The sequence below is a fragment of the Leguminivora glycinivorella genome, chromosome 23, assembly GCF_023078275.1.
Source record: "Leguminivora glycinivorella isolate SPB_JAAS2020 chromosome 23, LegGlyc_1.1, whole genome shotgun sequence".
Lineage (NCBI taxonomy): Eukaryota > Metazoa > Arthropoda > Insecta > Lepidoptera > Tortricidae > Leguminivora > Leguminivora glycinivorella.
The window spans coordinates 11,183,911-11,195,057 of record NC_062993.1 but is presented as its reverse complement, the minus strand read 5'-3'; positions in this window follow the sequence as shown (position 1 = coordinate 11,195,057).

Genomic DNA, 11,147 nt, shown 5'->3' with positions numbered 1-11,147 from the left:
GATATAGCTGCCATACAAGGTAAAAGCATGTAAGCGACTTTCTCGTGGAACTCTTTCAAACTCTAAAACAAAATCAAGCATACTTGTTTTTCGATTTTCTCTCTACCGGTGTGAGTTCCGTAGCATATTTTTAATGAAAAACTATACACCGCAGCCCGCATTCATTGAAAATGTTAAGCTGATGGAAAATGCGCCTTTCAGCTCGTTCGAGAACAAAGGTCTTAGTTTCAAGAAGACTAGGGAGGGCCACGATACTCTCTAGAGAAGAAAGGTTGGCAAGTAACGAAAACTGTACATGATATGTTGCAATATATACCCTGTTTTTATTGAAATAAGTTAACTTTAAGCGAAGGTTCTTTAGATCAAATACTATTAATTTCTCTAAGAAACAAGCGTGTTAACTTTTACGGTTATCGAGTTATTAAAAAAATTAAGATAATTACTGAACACGTGTGTGACAGCCTTTATCAATTCCTAATGTTATTTGTTTTGACATGTGCCGTCAATCACTTTGTTTTGACATGTGCCGTCAATCACTTGACTCTAACTTGAATGTAATTCTTAAGGGTCTCTCACACTAATAAGTTAAATTATTATGTATGAAAACGATAAAACATTATTTTTGCGAATTTAACTAAAAGTGATATACAGAATGATTTCTGATAATCACTGTTTTGTCATCATCGTGATACATCAATGTTTTGTTTTACTATTTAAAATATAAGAAGCTTTAACAATGAGGGCCCATTTAGACGGTACGAGAAATGTTTTATTACAAATCAGTATTTGTTGGCTCAGCAAAATTAATTACCGGGTAACCTGTATATATACCCTCAACAGCCCGCAATGTAACTAAAATCGCATGCGAGTTCGCACGCCCTCTAAATCAGCCCTAACACTTTTTTCAAACACGCCCGTTTCTTAGAGAAGGCCGAGATAACGGATTCTTATGGTATAAATAATATTTTCCATACGTCTATCAACAAAAAACCTAAAATTTGGCTTGTTGAAGATTAATTAGGCTTTAAATCTATACTTACTAATATCATAAAAGGGAAAATGTGTAAGTCCGTTTGTTTGTCCGTCTTTCACAGCAAAACAGAGCCATGAATTGTCGTAATTATTTAAGTGGAGATACTTGAAGGGATGGGGAGTGACATAGGCTACTTTTTGTCTCTTTCTAACCCTAGCGAAGCCGCGGGAAAAAGCTAGTAATAAATAATGCACACAAAAGGAGGCAACGCGCACATGACACTCCTTGAGTGGCAGGCGTCCATAGGTGAAGGTGACCGCTTTCCATCCGGCGGACCGTATGCTTGTTTGCCACCGACGTAGTATAAAAAAACACATATTATTCTGAGATTGTGAGTGGTCCTCAAGCTATTCTAAAGTTAAAATTCCAATAAACTGTATAAGTTAGTCACGAACAATCACAATGCATACAAATTCGCGACTAAAAGCTGGAACTCTGAAAGAATCAAGGTACTTAGTCAAATTCACAAACGCTAACGATAATATCGTTATCGTTTTCCATCTCTTTCGCTTTTCCGTATTGACGCGACAGAGCCAGACTGCGTTTCGATAAGCGTCTATAGCGTCCACGGTTGTCATTTAGGCTAGGAAGCTCTAAATCCTGATTTTAAGGATTTTATTCCGTGGGTAGAATCTGAATTTGCTTTTAGATAATGCAATGCATTCTCCTTATTCTGAAAGTACTAGACTACGACAGTTTAAAAAAATCTGTCGTCACGAATAAGTTCTTACTTTATTTTACTTACTTTTAAACATCTTTATTTACATTTACATAATTATATAAGAAACTAAGACTAAACTTTAACACTTTCGAAACCGGGCTCTAACGACTACGGGGAAACCCATGTAATCGGCTACGCTTCTACGAGCGGTGTGCCCGACAGTCGGGTTCTTGGTAGCGAAAGTGTTAAAGCTAGCTTATGTCTAAAATAGGCCCCTTAGGCATTGTACCAAGGATACTGGCGACATTTCCTCGCTGTATCGCAATGCTGATACGTTGTGCGAGGAAGACGCCAGCTCTTCAGTTACCTCAACCAGACGCTTCGCGATTTCTGTGAACAACTTGTTTGCGCTGGGACACTATGGACCTAGAGTTTCTACGCCAAAAGGTACAAAAAGGTATTCTTAGCCAAGACTTTTGAATTTACTTTTGGTCAGATAGTTTTACTTACGGACTTACAGCAAAAAAGTGAAGTAGGGTAAACTCGCCTCATTCGGTGACACGCCTAATTCGTTGATACAAGCTGCTTCAAGCACTATTTCGAGAGACGATTTTTGGTTGTTTCACCGAATTCGGCGTGCCACCGAATGAGGCGAGTTTACCCTACAGTATTGACGTAGGCTTTTGTAAATGAGAGGCAGACAAGAAATAGTACATTACGATACAAGTGCAGTAAAAAGGAAGTTCAAAACGGGTGGCGATAAATTCGACACGAGTTACGAATTTCGGATCCTTTTCGCACGTGTATCATACGACGTTTTCAGTACAGATGGCCCTGTGAAGTTTCGACCTGACAAGAAATTGACCTCTTCACGTACTAGTGCGGTTAAAAACACTATCCGTACCTACTAATAGATAATATCTACATATAATACTACCTAATAATAGATTATACAAATTTCATCAATCAGTAAGTATATTATACTTACTGATTGATGAAATTTGTATAATGGAGTTGGGCGGGACAAGCAACATGTCCCGCCCAACTCCATTATACAAATTTCATCAATCAGTAAGTATATCTATTAGTAGAGTTAGTAGGTAGAGTGATGGCAGATGGACTAAAATGTTAACAGATTGGTGGCCGCTCACAGATGTAAGAAGCGCTTGGCATCCGTTAGCTCGTTGGGTGGACGACATCAGGAAAATTGCGGGTCACAACTGGATGAGATGAGCTCAGGACCGGGACAAGTGGCGTACTAGAAGAGAGGCCTATGCTCAGCAGTGGGCGATAAAGGGCTGATATGATGATGATGATGATGGCATTTGTAACCCCCGACGCGAAAACGACGGAATGATAATAATATAAGTTTAACGTGTTTATCTGCCTGTCTGTGTGTGTACCGTAGCTCCCAAATGGAAGAACCGCTTTAAATTTTTGTTTGAAAGCTGAATTAGTCGGGAGTGTTCTTAGCCATGTTTCATGAAAATTGGTCCACTATGTCGGGGTTTTTTTCAAAATTTTAATTTTCCGGTTAGATTTTTATGACAAAATGTTACTTTTTTAACGTAATCATTAAAAAACCTACCAGTATTTTACGTACACGACACGACACATCTATCTATACATTGTTTGCCACGAGCGAAGATTGATGAACCCGTGTTTCATGAATATGCAAAAAGATAAATCTTCCAAAATAACGTCGCCAAAAACATGGCAGCCGAGATTTTGGCTCACGTTGTGTCAGGGCTGGGAATTGATTTATGGATAAACAGTATTTATTGACAGGCTGAAGTTTACGAGTAAATATTCGAAATAAGAGGGCTTCTTCGCTTTGCTTCTTCTTTTCTTATTTCTAAATTATCGGTACCACTACCTCGATACTGTATTCCTATTTTGAATTAGCCGGAATTATTGTAAACAGAAGTGTGGCCAGTGCTATAAAAAAATTGCACCATTCGAGGTATCAAAATTGCCGTACAGGTTTATTTAAAATCTTTACATTACACAAATAATGACTCTGTTTATACAAAAATAAATTTCATGCTGTACGATAGCACTCTTTATTATTAATAAAGAGTGCTATCGTACAGCATGGCCACAGTATAATAAAGAGTGCTATCGTACAGCATGGCCACAGTATAATAAATAGTATAATATACTGTGGCCATGCTGTGAAGTTCTCTAACCTAATAGGCTAGTTTTCTATACTTAAAATAAAATATTGTATGCAGTGCACGAAATAATGCACCACATAATTAGAAGAAAAATATGGATAGAAGTTATGTAACATAATTTCTATTTAATTGTGGCAGTGGGCGGGGCACATTGCACGTAGAACCGATGGCCGTTGGGGCGGAAAGGTTCTCGAGTGGCGACCGCGTACCGGAAGGCGAAGTAGGGTAGGCCCCACACAAGGTGGACTGATGACCTGGTGAAGGTCGCAGGAGTCCGCTGGATGCGGGTGGCGCAGGACAGGTCATTGTGGCAATCTTTGGGGGAGGCCTTTATCCAGCAGTGGACGTCTTTCGGCTGATATGATGATGACGATGATGATGAAAAAGAAGCTGATTTGACTAGTAGGAAACTAGCCTGTTAAAATAACTAATTAAACAATTACCATTTCATCATCATTCTCCTTGCGTAATCCCGGCATTTGCCGCGGCTCATGGGAGCCTGGGGTTCGCTGTGACAACTAATCCCAAGATTTGGCGTAGGCACTAGTTTTACGAGAGCGACTGCCATCTGACCTTCCAACCCAAAGGGTAACTAGGCCTTATTGGAATTGGTCCGGTTTCCTCACGATGTTTTCCTTCACCGAAAAGCAACTGGCAAATATCAAATGATATTTTCGCACGTAAGCTTAAACTCGTTGGTACGAGCCGGGATTCGAACCCGCGACCTCCGGATTGAAAGTCGCACGCTCTTACCGCTAGGCCACCAGCAGCAAGTTAGAGCAATGATTTTTTTCAACACAGATTGTTATTATTTTTATCTGCGTCGGACCGTTTTGATTTTTTTGATATTCTGCTTATTAAAAATTCTAGAGCTAATCAAAAATTTCCAAAAACGGCCTTTTTCATTGTGGCGCAAAAAAGGTGTGATACTCAATTTGATTGGTAACAATGAACCAAAAAAGCTAAACGGTCCGACAACGACATAGATTATTTCATTGTTATTCAGATTCTCAAATTTCGTTCAGATTGATTAAGTTTTGTAGGAGGAAAGAATCGAGAGCGGAACCAACCCCGATTATAAAGATTTTTTTGAAATGTCTGTTGACCGAATTGTTCTTAATGGACAATTTTTTTTCGATAAATCTAGTTAATAACACTTGTATATTTACTAAAATTCCCAAGTTGAAAGGGGGTTCCTTTCCATTTTAGCATTTTCGGTAACGTATCCTCTTAAACAATTACCATTTCTCGATGAGAAATAATTATTTTCGCAGCGTCTCGTGAATTAGTACGAGTTCCTGTATATCTCATTCCGTCTTTGCGCGTTGTACTTGATATGTTAACGATATAATTATGTACAAACAGGGCTGAATAATTGAATATCTTATACTTTAAAACGAGCAATTATTGTATATTTATTTATTTATTTATTTATATATATATTTATTTACACTGACGATCTCGGAACCGCTCTAACGATTTCGCAGAAATTTGTTATGTGGGGGTTTTTGGGGTTTTCGCGCGAATTTTCGAGTTTTCATGCGTTTTTCTTCGCGCGCCATCTCGTGTGCAGTAGTTGTACTGTTAAGACAGAATTCTTTCGGTCGATGTAAGTACTATTTATTGCAAACACTAGATGGTGACACAGGTCAAGGCTAAAACGAATAGAAAAATACACTATTTGAGTTTTTGTGGCGAAATGCGCGCCATCTCGTGTGGAGTAGTTGTGTTGTTAAGGCTGAGAATTCTTTCGCTCGATGTAGGTACTATTCATTTTTGAACTAGATGGCGACACATGTCAAGGATACGAAACAGAACCGAGCGAAGCTCGGTTGCCCAGATATTGCGAATTAAAACGTCGTGTTGATGCTCTCGCGTCTAATCTTATAATGATACATGTTAGGGCGTCTTCCTTGTCTTACCATCACGATGTTTTTTAACCCCCGACGCTAAAACGACGGGGTGTTATAAGTTTGACGTGTCTGACTGTGTGTGTGTCTGTCCATAGCATCGTAGCTCCTGAACGGATAAACAGATTTAGAATTTTTTTTTGTTTGAAAGCTGAGTTAGTCGTGAGTGTTCTAAGAATGTTTCATGAAAATCAGTGCAGGATGTTTAATTTCTTTTTCAAAATTGTAATTTTGTAGTTATGTATGACGTATTAAAATACGCTACTGTACAGCGTAAACGTAACAGAACATTATTTTTATACATTTTGTCCTCTGACCGAAAAGTGTAAAATTCCAGGCTGCTGCGCTAAACGAAGTTACCACTTCCCAGCTCCGTCGAACCATAGATTAAATATAAAAAGCTCATACCATCCCATACATTAAAATGCAACTGCCTAAGAACGCGCATATACCACATATAGATGGCGCCACAAAAAATGTCTTGTAGCTTTCGATTAATACTTGTAGATCGCGTTAAATGTCACTTTTGACTTAGATTCATGGCTCGAAAGTGTCACTTAACGCCAATCTACAAATAATCGATGGCAACTAGGCATTTTTTGTAGCGCCATCTTTGTGCGGTGTAGTGTATACGCGTTCTTAGGCGGTCGCATTTTCATGTATGGGATGGTATGATATTCTTATATTTAATTTATATCAATATTAAAGAAAGAGCATTAACACGTTCCCTGTGCATGTATCATATGTGTAGCATTTTAGGGTGTACATGATACGTGCATGCATCATGGGTGATGCACGACCCCTCGTGAACATAAGGCATCGCCAAAAATTGCACGTGTGAGCTAGATGTTTTTTATTTGCGTGCACATATTGGGTACGAAAACTTTGACAGAAAACACGTGCGTCCGGAGGACATTTTCATAATGTTGCCAGGTGATGGCTGTTTATAAAAAAATATCTTTTTATTTTAAATAACTAAACAATATTAATTATTTGCATAAATGTCACGTTATATTGAAAACAAAAGACTAATCAAATAAATTCGTAAACTGTGATGCAAGGATTCAACTATATAAAGCTCCAGATTGTCGGTTGTCAGACGTCAAATTTGGTACTGGCAGTACACATTTTGCAGTTTGAACTAGAGGCGGCAAACCTGGTTCAGGCTATGTCTTAGTAAGTTTTTGCAAAGCCACGTAATCTCCAATTGTTCCATTCTGGAATCTTCAAGATAATCACGATTAATAAAGTATTTTATGTCATCAATAGTCCAAGGACGATACAGGCCCTATCACCAGAAATGTTAGAACCATCAATTTGCTCCCATTCGTCCATGATCTTTTCTATCACTCCCTCTAAAATTATCTATATTTATTCATAAGTAGGTATATGGAAAAAGTTTACTAATCGCATTTAGTTTTGAAGAGTATTTCATGATTATCATCCGTCTTACCAAACACTTCTGACAATTGACTAGGCATATTCATATACCAATCAAACTTTTGTGAAACTTTCTTCCTTCAAAAAAATGGCTTAAACAAACGTAGGCCACATATATAGAAACAAAAAGAACGTCAAATTACTTAAAAATATGTATATAAATATAGGAGTGATGCACTCAGCAATGAGATAGTACGTGCATGCATCACATTGTGGGCACTAGTTTAGAAGCCTATACGTGTGTGCATCACATGTGGGTCACTCGGAAAAATGGGAAAATAGGGAAAACGGTCGTCATAAAAGATGTATTTGTGTATTAATATAACAATATAATACAGTTCCGAGTTAATTTACAAAAAAATAAAAATGCACGTGAGGAGTCAATTGCTGGTTGTCGGTTACACAGGGAACGTAGATAGTATGGGCTTTACGTCATGGTATGGATCATGATAGAGGACTGTTTTATAACTGTTATGACCGTCAAAATAAAATAATATATACCCGGCTAACATCGAATGTGGGATAAGAACATATGCTGGCCAGTTTTAGAAATTAACTATACGCGATAAATAGAATACGTTTCCATCGTTTTTTATACAACCATACTATACTATATATTTCTGTGATGATAACAAATATTTGTTGTTCTTACAAAGAAAGGAATTACAAATAGGTACATGATACAACCATAAATTTAATCTGTAGCTCTCAGTTTTTCTATCACTAATGAAGTGCCGACTAATCGGCCTTTTTTGCCGACTAGTCGCCGACTAATCGCCGACTACAAATGTGGCCGGATAGTCGGCTTTCCCGACTAGTCGGCGACTAGTCGGTACATCCCTGGTAAATAGGTATCTCATAGGTAAGCGTGCTCCACCGTAGACCGCATCATCACTTACCATCAGGTGTGATCGTGGTCAAACGTCTACCTATTCATACTAAAAAAAAAGTATCTAATAATCACAATGACCTAAAAACCTTGTTTCACAACATTCAAATTATATTTAATTATTAAAAATAAAACACTTGGTCTTTCTATCACATTCGCTTTCTTTGTCGCGAAACCTTTCACTTTAACGACTCGACGTTGAAATAAAAGTGGCAGTAATAGCCGAGCTATTCTTATTGGCAAAAACATATGTAACTCCGTATAGACGGATAAAACCTAAGAAAAAAACGTACCTCAAAACTATAATGAAAAAGGTACGGTGGCCAAGATGGCGTTACACCTTTGGGGAACGCTCGGCTAGATGGCGCTAATAAAAATATTTGACATTTTAACACATATCAAGCTAAGAATATGGGCCAAATTGTCTAAACTGAGGTTCAAAAGTTTTAAGCCTGTGTCGTGAGATGGCGGTTTATGCACTGTGATTACCCATTTTACTTTGACAATAACTCTCTATAATACTTCTTTGTTATTGGTTAAAGATCTCATTATTTAGAGTCCAGCTGGCGTATTATTAATCCAATTTTATTACTTATCTATTTGGATAAAGTATCCGTTCCACGCTTTGACAAGACAAGTATGTGAGTGTGAGAGTGACAGATGTCTTAGCGACGTAGTGAGATGGCAACTCGTATTCCACATACGTGAATACGTGCTTTACTAAGTAGTTATAAATAGGTGATTAAAATTGCCATCGGTTAAAAGTAATAAATTTAAAATAACTAGCCGAAAAAAAAGGGCGGCAATAAAAATAGAAAGCAGGCTGTTTCCCATTCTCGGATTACCCAATATTTTAGTTAAAAGATATTCTGTAGAATTTTAAAAGCAAAACCCATTATAAGATTTATTTATGAGTTTACTGGAACAACAGAAAAACCGCTATCGCACAATGCACCGTACACCGTACGCCAAACCTATAACGTAATCATATTCTAATATGGTATATTATTCCATACAAAGTCTACTCTCCTTGGTAAACTGTTTCCAGGACATCTGGAGCCCATGTGTCAAGGCATTTGACCATGACCGTACCGTTCGTTGCAAAGGCACCGCGGGGGGTTGCTCTGAAGCCCCTGACCAGGCCGAGAGAGACAACGTGCACCGCTGCAGTAAGAGAGAGCGAGACAGCGCACCAACCAGAGCCTTGGAAGGGATAAGGTCCGATAGAAGAAGCGGTTGCGCAATCCTTATATTATTGTTAATAAAGTTGATATTATCGTAACTATAAGTAAGTTGGTTTAGTAGGGATTTCAGTCAACACGAGGGATGAGAGTAGCAGGACGCAGGACACTCTGATTTTAGACTCCAAGAAAGACCCAAGTCTTTCCAGCTTTGTTTCAATTTATTCCCTGATCATGTATAATTGTAATAATTGTTAAAGATTAATTTAGTACTTCTTTATAGTAGAAAATAGATAAAGCCAGTGGTTCCGGATCCGGCGATAAACGAGCTAAGTACCTCTTTTATCAAAACAGCGTCTCAAGTTGTATTTTAAGTAACACAACATAAATATTTAATTATCTTTGTCAAGTGCACGGCAAGTTCAATTCTTGCGTTATAATCTGGATTTATTGTTGGGACAGATTCTATAACCTTGTAACGGATATTTAGTATTCTAAAGTAACTGCAAAATGCTACTTCAGTTTCTTTCAGCTTTGTGTTACATATCTTGTATGACACTTAATTGATAATTATTAGTGCGAGTTCAAGCCTCGCCTTTATGTTAAATATTATGGTCTATAATATCTGTTGAAACCAGGATTCGAGTTCCTGATATATTCTTATGTAGATCCCGAAAGCGATTGAAGTGAGACAGCTGATATTTTATTGTTATATCCTACGGATTAACTAACATGTGCATTTATTATAACTCAAACTGTGTTTAGAGTAAACTGTCTTGGAAATTCTGTTATTACAATTCCTGACGAATTTATTGTATTGTTGTATTAAATAGAGCCTATAGGTGTTATGTAGACATTGTATGTAGACGTACATTAATAAGGCGAAGTAAGGGTTTTAGCGGGTTTTCCCTTACTTCATGAGCCATTGATTTAATATATTATATTGTCCCCGCAAAGGTATGGGCTATAGGTTGACTTGTATTGTATACACTTTTGTCTTATAATTTATATAAATATTTCAAGTGATAAAGGCCTAAATTGTTTTCCTCAAGTACGTATTTCTGTAGTGTATTCAAGTTTGCATTCATAGATTATTAATTTCATTTTATATAACGAATGCCTTATAGATTTCTTTGATAGGAACGCCCTATACCTTCATAAATTTGCGATAATATATTTCAATTTTATAAATCGCCATGTGCCTTTCCTTACAACTACCCCATATAGTAGCTCAGACTCCTTAGATTCATCTACATCCTAATCAATCTAATTTATTTAATTCTCTAAAGCCTTCAGCATGGTATTTTAGGTCCCCCAATACCATTACAGTAAGTAAGTACAGATAAGTGTTATAAATTAAAATTTTGAAAAAACCCCCGACCGCGACATAGTAGACCGATTTTCATGAAACATGGCTAAGAACACTCCCGACTAATTCAGCTTTCAAACAAATAAAACACTAAATTTAAATCGATTCATCCGTTCGGGAGGAAAGATGCCAAAGACAAGACACACACAAATATACAGACAGACAGACACGTCAAACTTATAACACCCCGTTGTTTCTGCGTGGGGGGTTAAAAATCGAATAAGGTACAGAGGGGCAAATCTCAACTGGGGGTAAATGTAACTGGTCCATTTTTTCCATGTTTTACAATATTTGCAATATTAAATAGAGTGTCCACCGGTTATATAAAATATGGTAGGTTCAGTGGATACATGTAGAACTCAACATCATAGTGTATGGAAAAAATGGATTAGTTATAATTACTCCCCCAGTCGAGATTTGCCCCGCTGTACCTTACATTATCATGAAGGTATCTATATTATTGGTAGAAACTTGGAATCACTCTTGC